Consider the following 15,125-nt stretch of genomic DNA (forward strand, 5'->3'; position numbering starts at 1 on the left):
CTCTCATAGCGCAAAGCAGTCTATATCAAAGACTATAGAATAGCGGACTTTGGCTATATAACGCGTCTTTGTGTGGAAATAAAAAACAAATGTTTTTTTTAAATAATATTTATAAATTTCTTATTATTTAGGTTACCATTATTTACCGATATTTATTTCATAGTTTTACAGGCTGTAGTGTGTTGTTTCACTGACGGAATAGCTAAAATAAACACGCACGTCTGTTACCCCTGTTGAAAAAACGAGCATATGCTGGTAAAGTAGGTTTTGAAGCTGGTATTGTGGTTTGAGCTGGTTTATGCTGGTCCAGGACCAGCTTAAGACTAGCATGGACCAGCAGGACCAGTTTAGGACCAGCATTTGACCAGCATACAGCTTCAAAACCTACCTTACCAGCATATGCTGTTTTTTTCAACAGTACACAATGGATGTTTGAGCATTTTTTTTTTTATTTCAAAATTTATTTAATTGAGGTAGCCTATATATACACACAAACACACACACTCCAAATCATATTTAATGTTTTTAAAATAGACTATGTAAGATAGTAAAATAGTTCCAATAGATTTTGCTGTGGTACCGAAATTGGTACCGAGAACCGTAAAATTTTCATGGTATCGGTACCGACTACTGGAATTTTGGTACCGTGACAACACTAATGAAGAGTGAGGCTCTTCGTAGATGTTCAAAGGCTGCTGGGATGAGAGGATGGGGATCCCAGAACTTGATGGGGATTTTATTCAAGGCACGGTAGTCTATACAGGGCCTCAAGCCTCCGTCCTTTTTAGCAACAAAGAAAAAGCTGGAAGCAGCGGGGGAGGTAGATGGAAGAATGTAGCCTTGTTGCAATGCCTCTTGGATGTACTCCTCCATGGCCTTCTGTTCTGGAATGGAGAGTGGATAAATTTTACCTTGGGGCACTGATTCACCAGGAAGGAGATCTATAGCACAGTCCCATGGCCAATAAGGTGAAAGTTGCGAGGCTCTCTTGGGGCAGAATACATCACTCCTCAGGAATATCTATGGATTGTTTTTCAATATGACTTTCAATGGTAGTTGAACATACATAGACCGGATGAGATGGTCTGGAGATTTTTAGAGGAAGTTCAGGGAAACAGGAGTAAAAGCAGTTCTTGCCCCACTTCAGGACTTCAGTGTTTTATCAGCCACGGTCGCCCTAGGATGATACCAGCGGTGGAATTCTCCAGAACCAGAAGATGGATGTTCTTGGTGTGCAACTGACCGACTCGTAGTTGAAGGGGACCGATTTCAACTTCTGGTTAGGGGTTTTTAATCACGGATCATCCGAATCTCCGGGTTCTGGACACCCAGGTAGTCAATGTACTCTGACAATGGCGGATGAGTGGATTCAATCTGCATAGGTTCTGGTTCTGGAAGGCTGGCAAACTCTGGTTGGTGGGATGCTGATGATTGCTCACCTTGGGTGGTCTCCAGGCACCCCTGTACACAACGGGAGACTCGAATGGCTAGTTGGATAAATCTCTCCAGGGCGATTCTGTCATTGTATGCAGTGAGATGCAGCCCATGTTGGGGTGAATGTCCTTGATAAAAAGTGGTTAATAGTGCACTTTCAAGATTATGCTCTAAAATTCCATCCACTGGCTGCTGCCAGTGTTTGAAATTTTAGAGCATAATCTTTAATTGTCATTTTACCTTGGCATAGATGGTATAAGTGGTCGTTGGTAGAGGTATCACCAGGGGGTTTGCCAAAAACTTTTGAAATGAGCAATAAAGCAATAAAAGCAATAAAATGTCTCACAGCGATTGGGAGACATGACCTGAATGTTGCCAAATGGATTCTGCCCATTGTAATGCCTTTCCCGTTAGAAATTTTATTTTTGCTCTCTCTGTAGTGAAACGATGAGGCAGCATCTCAAGGGCCAGTGAACACTGGTTCAGCGGAGGATTGCAATGGATTTTTACTACAGAGTAGGGTGCCGGATTGGCCATGGGACTCGCGGTATACTCAGGCGAGGGAGATACAGTCGGTGCAGCGATCGGTGTGGTTGCTGGATGGTGAGAACGCGGCGTAAGGAATCAATAAGCTCTTTGAAAGGACCTTCTCCAGGTGAACTCATGGTTGTGTGTCCGTTAATGGTCTGGTCTTCTGTCAGGAAACACAGACTCAAATGCAGGAGGTGAGTAGAAAGTAATAAACCGTTTATTGACAAATGACGATGGCAGGTGACGAAACAAACAACAAGTGGGTGAGAAACAGTCCAAAAAAGCATTGAGCACCACACACACCTTATATGATCGCCGTAGAAGAATGTGTACAGTCGTGGCCAAAAGTTGAGAATTACATAAACATTGTAAATTGGAAAAGTTGCTGCTTAAGTTTTTATAATAGCAATTTGCATATACTCCAGAATGTTATGAAGAGTGATCAGATGAATTGCATATTCCTTCTTTGCCATGAAAATTAACTTAATCCCAAAAAAACCTTTCCACTGCATTTCATTGCTGTCATTAAAGGACCTGCTGAGATCATTTCAGTAATCATCTTGTTAACTCAGGTGAGAATGTTGACGAGCACAAGGCTGGAGATCATTATGTCAGGCTGATTGGGTTAGAATGGCAGACTTGATATGTTAAAAGGAGGGTGATGCTTGAAATCATTGTTCTTCCATTGTTAACCATGGTGACCTGCAAAGAAACGTGTGCAGCCATCATTGCGTTGCATAAAAATGGCTTCACAGGCAAGGATATTGTGGCTACTAAGATTGCACCTAAATCAACAATTTATAGGTTCTTCAAGGAAAGAGGTTCAATTCTTGTAAAGAAGGCTTCAGGGCGTCCAAGAAAGTCCAGCAAGCGCCAGGATCGTCTCCTAAAGAGGATTCAGCTGCGGGATCGGAGTGCCACCAGTGCAGAGCTTGCTCAGGAATGGCAGCAGGCAGGTGTGAGCGCATCTGCACGCACAGTGAGGCGAAGACTTTTGGAAGATGGCCTGGTGTCAAGAAGGGCAGCAAAGAAGCCACTTCTCTCCAAAAAAAAACATCAGGGACAGATTGATCTTCTGCAGAAAGTATAGTGAATGGACTGCTGAGGACTGGGGCAAAGTCATATTCTCCGATGAAGCCCCTTTCCGATTGTTTGGGGCATCTGGAAAAAGGCTTGTCCGGAGAAGAAAAGGTGAGCGCTACCATCAGTCCTGTGTCATGCCAACAGTAAAGCATCCTGACACCATTCATGTGTGGGGTTGCTTCTCATCCAAGGGAGTGGGCTCACTCACAATTCTGCCCAAAAACACAGCCATGAATAAAGAATGGTACCAAAACACCCTCCAACAGCAACTTCTTCCAACAATCCAACAACAGTTTGGTGAAGAACAATGCATTTTCCAGCACGATGGAGCACCGTGCCATAAGGCAAAAGTGATAACTAAGTGGCTTGGGGACCAGAATGTTGAAATTTTGGGTCCATGGCCTGGAAACTCCCCAGATCTTAATCCCATTGAGAACTTGTGGTCAATCCTCAAGAGGCGGGTGGACAAACAAAAACCCACTAATTCTGACAAACTCCAAGAAGTTATTATGAAAGAATGGGTTGCTATCAGTCAGGATTTGGCCCAGAAGTTGATTGAGAGCATGCCCAGTCGAATTGCAGAGGTCCTGAAAAAGAAGGGCCAACACTGCAAATACTGACTCTTTGCATAAATGTCATGTAATTGTCGATAAAAGCCTTTGAAACGTATGAAGTGCTTGTAATTATATTTCAGTACATCACAGAAACAACTGAAACAAAGATCTAAAAGCAGTTTAGCAGCAAATTTTTTGAAAACTAATATTTATGTAATTCTCAACTTTTGGCCACAACTGTACAATATTCCTTGTCTCTGCAGGATGTCAGACTAGAGACGAGTGACCGGGATCCAGGAAGTGAACCAGAAGAATCGTAGTTCAGAGATAGTCATAGACCAGACAAGGAAGGTGTGTGTGGTGCGGGCTTAAATGCAGGAATGGTGATGAGATAACGGAATGAAGTTCAGGTGTTCATGATTAATATTCTGGAGAGGGTTCACGGCATGATGAAGTGACGGTGGAGTTTGGCGATTCCATGACAATTGTTTTGATTGTTTTCCCCCCAACACTGCACATATTGTCTCCTTAATCAAACACACCTGATTAAGGTCATCAGCTCGTTAGTAGAGACTCCAAGACCTGGGCTGAGTTTGTTTTTTTGTTTTTTTTAATAATTATTTCATAACCAGTGTTGGGCACGTTACTTTAAAAAAGTAATTAGTTACAGTTACTAGTTACTTCTCACAAATAGTAACGGAGTTACATAATTATAAAAGTAACTAATTACCAGGGAAAGTAACTATTGCATTACTTGACAAAAAAAAATAATTTGGAATCCCCTAATATTAAATACAAGTCTAAAAATAAATTATTCTTGATCCGACTCATGATCCGCTCTTGCTCACGACATGAAATTTCTCTAAACTGTACTACGTGTTGGTAGCCATTAAATAAAACGTAGTTTCATTTTTGTTTAAATAGTCCTGTGTTATGTTTTAAATTCATTTATTTGATTATGAAAAGAACAGCATGAGTAAGATGCATCATAGGATGCGCAATATATCGGGAGACATGGAGTGGGTCAGACAGACGTGATTTTGACTACTTCATTAAGTTTTGTTTTGTAGAAAGCCTTTCTTTAAAGTGAATTTCGTTTTGTAAAAATTGTATCTTAACTTTAATCAATGTTTCTTCAACCAATTGCCTGGATTTAATAAATAAGAAGCAAATATAGCAGAAAACAATCAAGACAAATGTGCCGGCGCGATCACTGGCGCGTGAACTGGAGCGCGTCTTGCAGGCTAAATGAACCGAAACTCAGCGGCTGCTTGCTTCACAGACATGAGAAAAAAATATCTATCGAAAGCTTGAAATATCCACTTTAACGAAAACAAAATAATTAAAAACAAAAAGAAATAGGCTACTCTGATTATGCATTCTCTCTAGGCGCGTACAATATGCGGAGATGATGAGAGTCAGCAATGTCAACATCTTCACACTGATTCAGAAAATGCTTATTAATAAACAATTAAAATGTCTCCTTGCTGTTTTTGTCACATTCATAATCATTACTTTTGGCGGTTCCGGTTCTTTATGGCAAGCTTTATGCGTTCGCTTGAGTGCTATAGCCTTTATTAAATGCTCATTATTATGGTTTATTCTCTCCAGTATTTCAGAAATTAAATTAATATAAATGTGATTAGTCAAATAATGGCTTAATTGAAAAACTACTAGTCGACTAGAAAAAAAAACTTATTTCACATAGGCTATTTTCGATCCAGCATGTCACAAAGGGTGTTCTGGTTTGAGCTTGCGCTCCGCTCGCATGCTCATAGACAAACACACACACACAGAGCATCGAACATTATTATCAGTTTAAAATTACATTTGAGTATGACTAACCCCAACACACATCAGAGAAAACACTTTGCAGGGTCCTATGGCTGAGAGAGAGCCAACTTGGATGAAAACTGCTTCAGTGAGCTCAATTATAGTAACACAGCATTTTTTTTTTTTTTTTTGGTCAGTAATGGTAATGGCGTTGTAACGGGAGAAAAAGTTTGATTACTCGTAAGTAACGCTGTTTATTTATAATGCCGTTATTCCCATCACTGTTCATAACATCTAAAAAAGTATGTTCTATATAGTATAAGTGTGTGCAGTATGAATTTAATCCTGACCTACTACATCTGACATGTTGTCATTGCCATGTGCCCTACCAGCATCAGTTGCATCACTTCACTGCCATTCAAAATTCCTCTCCCTTGGCCACTGGTGTCAAAAGTATTCACCTTCATTACTCAGGTAGAAGTATAGATACTAGGGTTTAAAAATACTTCTGTAGAAGTTGAAGTATCAACTTGAGCTTTTTACTCAAGTAAAAGTATAAAAGTAATGGTTTCAAAACTACTTAAAGTATAAAAGTAAAAGTAATGCAAATGGCATTAAGGACAAAAGCTTAGGCCGTGCCACAGGTGCCTATTGTGCACTACCCCACCTCAAAAAAACATTTTTTAAAGGCCATAAATAAATGTTAAATGTTCTATTAAAATGTTAATATTGAAAAATTTGGGATGCACTAGGCTACCTGTTTCAGCTGCATATATGCTCATTGAAAATGAACGCATTTTAGTACAATGCAAATACATTAAAGAACCATAAATGTGTATTACTGAGCATTAATGTGTTTCATGGAGCGGAAGATATGATGACTAGTTGCCTATAAGTATTGTAATGGTGCAAAAAGTCAAACTTCAGAGGCATGTCATCAATAAGCTTTATTGGAATGTAAATGTATATCCAAGCATCCTAGCTGCAGGAATCTGAGGGCAACAGCCAAAATTGGTGTACCCAGGGCAGGCTTAGTGACAATTACCCTTGTATGGTTGTCTATATACAATAAACATTAGTGCTGTCAAAATGAATGATTAATCCAAGCGATTAATCAAAAAAATAAAAAATAAATAAAATAACTCAAACCTGATACCTTCCTGGTATGTACTATGCTCAATTCTATAGCTAATGGCAACAATGTCACATTTAACTAGAAGATGTAGCAAACACTTTGGACTCAATCCTGTATGTACAACACGTTAAGCACAGAACATGCAACAAAGAGTTACCAACAGGCTTTGTTCAGCCGCAAAAGCAGCTGGTTCTCAAAGTTCTTTGAGCCAGTACATGCTCTTCTTGGCCTGGAGATCAGCCCTGCAACACTAAACAGTCTTTCACAGGCTGTTGAGGCAGAGAGTGCGGTATTAAGGCTAAGTGATAGCTGGGAAAGACTTCAGTACCTCTACTGTGTCTCCTGGGCACCCCAGGTAGGCATCCAACTGCTGGGTCGTTTCAAGAGGGCCAGTCTTCTTCAAGGAGGAAAAGAAGTCCTCTTCCTCAGATGATTGAGAGCCCTCGCTGATGTGATTCTCGGCCCAAGAGTCCAAGTGGCTTCTGAAATAGTCAAGGCCTGCGGAATAAAAAACAAAAATCAGGACAATTTAGACCATATGACAGTATTGCAATTAGTGTATTGTGTATTGTGTGTGTGTGTTCATTTCAAACTCATTTCACTGTCTCCATAGAAATTACATTTATTAAGGGGAAGTTGAGAAGTGAGACACTTACCAAGTTTGAGGATATTTTCGTCACTAGTCCAGCAGGTCTTAAATTTAGGAACTAGAATGGCTGCGGCTATCAGCTCTGGATCTGCAAGCATCTCGCCAAAGCTTTTTTCAAGGCCTGAAATAAGTGCAGCAATCAAAGGTTCACAGAACTTGGAGGTGACGTGAAGGTGCTGGAGCTTGGTCCTTGGTAGAGTTATGGTGGGGACCAACCATCCCATCTGTACACTGGTTTCTCCCTGAAGAACATCCAGTGCCTTTGCAACTGGGCTCATTGTCTTCAAATATTCTGCAAGAAATGCAAGTTCCACTGGAGTAAACCTGTACAAAGAAGAAAATAAAAACACAACATGGAACATTTAGCCTACTTGATGTAGCACCTTCAACTGGAGGAACTGATAATTAAAAAGGAAAAATATTGCCATCTGAGACTTTCAGAAATGTAATTGTGTTGCTACCAATCACATCACATCACATTACTTAGGTGTATCTAGTTCACTGCAGACAGCTGCAAGGGCTCCTTCACCTTGTTCTCGTTATTCTCACTATTCTTTCTACGGCTGAGAAGAGTGAATTCCACCTTGTAGCAACAGGCCTTAAGAGTTGGAGTTTGCAGTGGTCTTCAATTACTTCAGATGCGATAGTTGATCTTGAACTTTTGTTCCACAGGCTAGAGCATTTGGCAAATGTGGACCTTGACACACGCTTATACAGTGGGTTGACCTCTGCTTTTTAATGCATCAACTGTGGACACTAAATTGAGGAGGTGGCAGGCGCAGCGATGGTGCTTGGGTAGCTGGTATTCCAAGTAGTCATCTTCGTCCAACAGGGCTCCGGCATCAACAAATTCAATACCCTCAACGCTTTCCTCTTCTTCATCATAATCACCATTTTGGCCACCATCATCCTCTTCGCCATCACCCTCTCCTACAGGTTCAGGATTGTTGTTCTCGTCAGTCTGCCCATAAACTCTGAAGGCTTTCAGGAAGTTTGATCCGTTGTCAGTTGTTGTGCAAATGATCTTCTCTCTGATATTGAATTCTGTGTGAATATCATTTAGGGCACCAGCCAGGGCAGAAAAGGTATGGTATTAAGTTGCTTGCATGCCAGGGCAGCACAGGATCTCTGCATGGTCTGAGGGTTAAACCAGTGCACAGTGACACCAATGAAACCATGACGGTGTGCCGTCCAGCAGTCTGTTGTTGTTGCTATGAACTCAATTTCACTAAGGGCAGCTTTCAGTTTTCTTTTCATTTCAACAGAGGCCTTTGTGACTTTGTTTACAACAGTATTGCATGTCATGACATTTGTATTTGGCTGAAGATGTTGCACAAGATCAATGAAGCCCTGTTGCTGAACAATGTGTGGTGGGTGCAAGCCTTGGACAACGAATTGGAGGACTACTTTATCCACACTTGCCTGGGACACTCTTCTAATCTCTCACAGCTTGGTTTGTTTGGAGGGTGGGGCCAAATAACTTTCAGTGGATGATTTCCTTTTGAGAGCTGCTGAAGTAAGTTGTGTGTACCTCTCTAGATGAGTGCGGTGTTTCTTCTGTGGAGAAAATGAATGCACAGGCACAGATTGAGATTCATATTATTTATCTCAAACCACAAAGTCAGACTATCTAGGACTTCCGCTGTATTAATGTCATGCTTGAAGTTCATGAATGAAGGTCAGACTACCAGTTAGGGAGCAGTTTCACTGGTCTATGCAATTACTTAATACTTCTTAATCACATAATCTTAAGAACATCTAAGTGTACTCAGCTGTGCTATTTTGAGCTTTTAATATACTATCTCTGTATTTAAATATATATATTTAGATATCACTTATAGTACATTTGAACCCATAGTGTACTACAAGTGGTAACTTATATATATATATATATATATATATATATATATATATATTATATATATCATTTTAAATACAGGGATAGTATATTAAAAAAAAAAAAAAAAAAAAAAAAAAAAAATCACATTTAAGGTTATATTTTATTGTGTTTCAAAATAGCACAGTTGACACAAAATAGCTCAGATAGCATTTGGCTAAAGTCAAATTTCAAATTTGTCAATAGTCAACTGATAATAACAAAATTTCAGCTTACCTCAATATGCTTTTTCAGATTAGATGGTGAGTTTTTGAAATCCATTAGCTTGTGGTACTTGGGTGCGCAGAGCTTGCAGCACATTTGAAATGAGTCGTTTTTGCATCCAACCATTTAAAAAAAAAACCTTCCAGGTACGGCCAGGGATGTATAAGGTTTGGCTGGTCTTCCTGGCTACCAACCTCCTCGCTGGTGCTTGGTTGGGACATTTCACTTGAGTTATCTTCTTGAGTCTCTGCCACGGAAATCTTTCTACTTGGCTACATATGTCTGTCCAATGCTGGGGGTAACTTGCTGGAGTGTGACGTGATTTGTGTCGTGCAGGTGTGATGGATCGCGTACAAACCAATAGGGTGTCGGAATGGTATATGTTTATACTTCTCATCCAACCACAATCAAATTCACTCTATCGGGATGGCACGATTTATCTGGATAGTTTTTTTTTTTTTTTTTTTACGATAAGCCAGAATGAAAACGAGCTGAAATGAAATAGGAGTAACGAGGCTATTTTTTAAAATGTAAGGAGTAGAAAGTACAGATAATTGCGTGAAAACATAAGGAGTAGAAGTAAAAAGTCGGCTGAAAAATAATTACTCTAGTAAAGTATAAATACCCAAAATTTCTATTTAAGTAAGGTAACAAAGTATTTGTATTTCGTTACATGACACATCTGCCCTTGGTCTCATAGGCAGGGCTTGACATTAACACCCGCCAACCCGCCAAATGCGGGTTGATTTCAGCCGTGGCGGGTAAGACAGCCACTCCTACTAGCCACTTTGGCAGGTTGAATATAATTTCAGCCTACAGCCAAATGAAAGGTAGCCAAGCTCTTCGTATCACAAAATTACAATTCAATCACAATTCTCTATCGATTAACTTGCAGTGAAGGTGGATAGGCGGAATTGCGCTGAATGACGCAACAGAAGCACTCTCTCGCGTGCGCACTCTCTGTCGCGTGTGCACTTTTCCTTGCGCCTGAATAGTCAAATATCCGCACACACAGATGTCAAAATGCCCATCGTGTGGAGTATCTCGCATGGATATAGTCGGTTATGACTTAAGTGGACGTAAACAGGTGGGTAAAAAACTGAATATGTGTCAGTATATTACGTACATGCATTCAGCAGCCCCCAAATAAATACCTGTCTGTCATTAATGTTAATCAAACAACAAAAGATGTTAAATAAATGTATACATGTTAAATAAACCTATGTATCTGAAAAAAATTACTATTTGTAATTTGCTTTGTTCTTTTTATATAGCCAAACAAAAATAACTGTACATACCAGCTGATAATGTAGTCTTGATCAATCTTTATTTGAAAGTTTAAAAGGGTTTTAAATCTTGTAAATCAAGTAAAATGACTCAAAATCAAGTAATTTAAGCATGCCAAAGTCAACTTTAATCATATAAAATGTAATTTTCCCAACAGCAAAATTGTGGCCAGTGAAAATGTTGAGTGGCTAGTAACTTTGGAAAACCACTAGCCACAGTGGCTGGTGAGCAAAAAAGTTAATGTCAAGCCCTGCTTATGGGATAGTAATTATGAAACTTGAATTCACTTCCTTTGTGAGGAGTGCATCTACGGCATCCAGATCTGTCAGGGCAGATTGTAAATTATCACAAACGAATATTGCGTCTGGTAGGCTTGTTGTAAACCGGAAAAAGGTAGTGAGTGAATTGCTTGTCAGGGTGTTTTGTTTAGTTTGTGCATTAAGAGAGGGACATTAACAGGAGAAGAGAGGTATTTTTTGAAATCCTTATTTGTATTTTGTTTATTTATTTATTTATTTATTTTTTTTTGGGGGGGGGGCTATATTTTTGTTTTTTTGCTGAGGATTTGTACGCAGGCATGCGCGCAGCCACAGAAATTACAAACGTGCAAAAAAATGGAACTCTTTGTAGAGTTCAAAGAAGGTTAGAGACTGGTGGGGGCTCCATTACAACAGTGTGGGCGGGTGTTCCTTTTGGTACACCGAGAACAGAGTATAGGAAGGTGGACATGCTGAAGAAGGAGGGGGGAAATAGGAGGGAGAGAAGATGGGGCAGGCACCGGTTGTGGGAAGATGCAAAGAAGGCTCCGGAGCGGTTCCTGTGTGCGGAGGCAGCCTCACGCTCGAGACCGCTCCAGGAATGGATGTAAACATGCCCCCAATACTAGAAACAGGGAGAGCGGTGTTGGAAACCGCTGTGGCAGGTGGAGCATGCGCGGCAGGTGCGGGAGAGACATTGATGGAGTTCGAGGCAGATGCGGCTTTCTGGTTGGAAGGAGCGCGCCAAACTCTCTTGAAAGGACGACCAGCGGCCCTTTTGGGTGGAGCCTCGGGTGGAATTTGAACAGTTTGAGAATCAAGGGAATAATTCTGTCAGCTCATACACTCTAAAATTTTGCACTTTTTCAGCTTCTAGTGGCTGGAATGAGACTGCCCTGTTCACTGCCTTTCGGCAAGGACTGAATGTGAGGTTCGCCAGCTCATGGTCATCTGTAATGACGCTATTGAATTAGAGAACTTCATCCAGAAAAGCATCCGTGTCTCTCAACGCTTAACAGCCTGTTCTCTCCCTAAACCCGCTCGGCGTCCTCCACCCTATACCATCTGTCGCCCTTCCAGCACCTGAACCTATGCAGGTAGAATCATCTCATCTGACACATGCAGAGCATCAAAGGAGAATCTTAAACCAACTGTGCCTGTATTGAGGGGGAGAAGGTCATATTATCATATTATCATATTATTGCCCAGTTTGTCTGCTATGCTCAGCGGTGCATACTATTTACATTTACATTTATTCATTTGGCAGACGCTTTTATCCAAAGCGACTTACAAGTGAGGAATACAACAAGCGAGTCGTCATGACGAGGCAAATAGACAAGAAGTGATCATAATACAAGTTATAGGCAGTGCTCAGATTGTCCTAAGATACAATAGAGAGGGATTAGAGGAAGTGAAAGGATAGGAATAAGTTTTTTTTTTTTTTTTTAAGATGAGGTTAAGTGCTCACGAAAGAGATGGGTTTTCAGCTGTCTTTTGGGCTTTTTTGGGCTCGTTGAAGACGAGACATGCTGCTGCGTTCTGAATCATTTGTAGAGGCTTGATTGTGCATGATGGCAGTCCAGCCAGAAGTACATTGCAGTAATCAAGCCTAGAAATGACCAGGGCCTGGACCAGAAGTTGTGTTGCATGTTCTGTTAGAAAGGGCCTGATTTTCCTGATGTTGTATAGTGCAAATCTGCATGACCGAGCTGTCTTTGCAATGCGGTCTTTGAAGGTTAGTTGATCATCAAGGATTACTCCAAGATTTCTGGCCAAATTTGATGGGGTAATTGAGGATGTACCTAGCTGGATGCTGAAATCGTGATTTAGAGTCGGATTGGCAGGGAAGACGAGAAGCTCAGTCTTAGCCAGGTTGAGCTGTAGATGATGTTCTTTCATCCATGCCGAGATGTCCGCCAGACAGCTTGAGATTCCTGCAGCTACTGTGGGATCATCTGGTTGGAATGAAAGGAAGAGTTGTGTCATCAGCATAGCAATGGTAGGAGAAACCATGTGCCTGAATGATGGGACCAAGTGATGTAGTGTAAATGGAGAAGAGGAGGGGTCCAAGAACTGAACCCTGAGGAACACCCGTGGTCAGTTGATGAGCTTTGGATACCTCCCCCATCCAACTTCCTCTTAAGATCACTCTGTTAACCAGAACAACTGTGCACATTCTCCACAAATCTCTATTTCAGCACAAGCCCTCATCGACTCCAGCTCAGCGGGGAACTTCATCTCCCACCAATTTCTCCAGAAACTTAACTTCAAGAGGAGATGTTACTCCCAGGAATTAACAACCCACACCATCCAAGGAAAGCTGCTGGGTTGTGGTCACATCCATCACTTCTCCCCCACCATAATGCTCCGCATCGGCTGCCTGCACACGGAGAAGGTCTCATTCATGGTGCTGGAAGGATCCACTGTGATCTCATTGTTTTGAGGTTATCACGGATCATCCGAATCTCCGGGTTCTGGACACCCAGGTAGTCAATATACCCTCTCACTCTACTCTTACTGCTTCTCAAAAGCCTGCAAACTCATCCCTCCAAAAGGCCTACCCACCACTTATGAAGCTGCAGAAACCCTCCTCTAGCATGTGTTTCATCACTTCGGCCTGCCAGAAGATATAGTATCCAATTGCGGACCCCAGTTCATCTCACAGGTATGGAAGGTTTTCTTTAAGCTCCTGGGAATTTCCGTGAGCCTCTCCTCTGGTTACCACCTGCAAACAAATGGTCAGACTGAGTGGAATATTTGGAGATATCTGCAGTCTTATTTGCCACCAGAACCATGACAGCTGGAGCCGGTTCCTCCCCTGAGCTGAGTACGACAAGAACTCCCTCAGGCAATCCACCACCGGGCTTACTTCCTTCCAAGTATACTCAGATACCAACCTCCCTTATTCCCCTTGTCCGGCAAGCCCTCAGAGTCTCCAGCTGTCAACCACTGGTTCGGGCAGAGCGAGAGGATGTGGCACTCAGCACATCTCCATAGGGCAGTGCGGAGACATTCTGCGGGTGTCAGCTTGCCTTTTGCCTCCCTCGGTACCAACCAGGTCAGGCTCTCTACATGGGGCATTCATCTACGCCTGCCCTGCTGTAAGCGGAGTCCCCGTTACATAGGTCCTTTCATTTTGCAGAGGCAGATCAACGAGGTCACTTACAGGCTCAACCTACCATCTCACTACAGAATTTCACCTTCATTTCATGTGTCACTCTTCAAGTCTCATTCTGAACCTTTGTTGTCTTCCCTCACAGGTCTGGTGGCGATGAGGTACCTCCTCCCCCTGAACTACCATCAGGAGCTGCCCGTGGAGGAGGGGATACTGTCACAGAGTCTCACCCATCACAAACACCAGTCTGCCTATCGTCACCAGATCAGCACGCTCCGCCCATTTGTTTACTTTCCCCAGAGTTCTGATTCACAGCACCTGCACCTCCTCATCAATGCACCCCATATATACCCTCACAGCCTGCAATCCATTGTCTGGTCTCATCCTTACCTACCTGAACAGACTCCTGTATGTTACTAACCCAAGTACTTACCTGCCGCATGGATCCCGTCTTCTGTCGTCTGTCATCTGCCATCAGTGCGTTCATCCCAGCACCTGGTCTGCACCACCGCATTTGCAAGAGACATTACAATTACTTCTCAGCTAAGTCATCAGTACCTTCATTGAACTGCTATACTCACCTTTGCTGCATTCCAAATCAGTTCTGTGCTCTGTATCAAATAAACTTTGCTTATACTCCACTCACCGGTCTACTTTTTTGCCTACTTGTCTTGTGTGACAATAGGACAGTTATCTCTTAATTTGTGTAAGGAGTCATGAAAATTACAGGGATTTGATACCTTTAATATGAATTATGAGTGTCAGCAGCATCCATTGAGGAAAAACAACATCCCTCTGGGCTTTTAGCTCAAAATTGTGCAGATTTGGAGTATTGATAGATTCTCATAAGTGTGTCAGTTTTCTTTAGAGAGGAATAATATTTATTTATTTTTCATGGTGGCTGTAACAGTAGGACCTCAGAAAGTGTCCAATCTCTTGGATCTTATTTTCCATCTGCCCATTCGATTGAGGATGGTAGCCAGATGTCTGGGGTCAAACATGATCTGAGACATTATCCTTGGGTAGAACAACAAACTTGCGGAATACATGAATGAAGAGTGCCTCAGCAGTTTCCATGGCTGAGAGTAAGCCTATAAGGAATATGGGTCAGAAAGCCTTGAAGAATCTGTCAACCACCACATGGATGCAGTTTAAAGTCCACTCCTAGTTGTGAACAGGGTCAGCGTGGAATGGGCAGAGGAAGTA

At 41.8% G+C, this 15,125-nt stretch overlaps 1 protein-coding gene and 1 pseudogene across 2 annotated transcripts in view; one reads left to right on the top strand and one right to left on the bottom strand.

Moving 5' to 3' along the window:
- Positions 1–15,125, top strand: part of LOC137015097 (uncharacterized) — a 100,338-nt gene that overhangs the window by 25,268 nt on the left and 59,945 nt on the right. The window lies entirely within an intron of this gene.
- LOC137015566 (uncharacterized) lies at positions 6,664–9,481 on the bottom strand (annotated as a pseudogene).

This window comes from Chanodichthys erythropterus, chromosome 24 (genome assembly GCF_024489055.1).
Source record: "Chanodichthys erythropterus isolate Z2021 chromosome 24, ASM2448905v1, whole genome shotgun sequence".
Lineage (NCBI taxonomy): Eukaryota > Metazoa > Chordata > Actinopteri > Cypriniformes > Xenocyprididae > Chanodichthys > Chanodichthys erythropterus.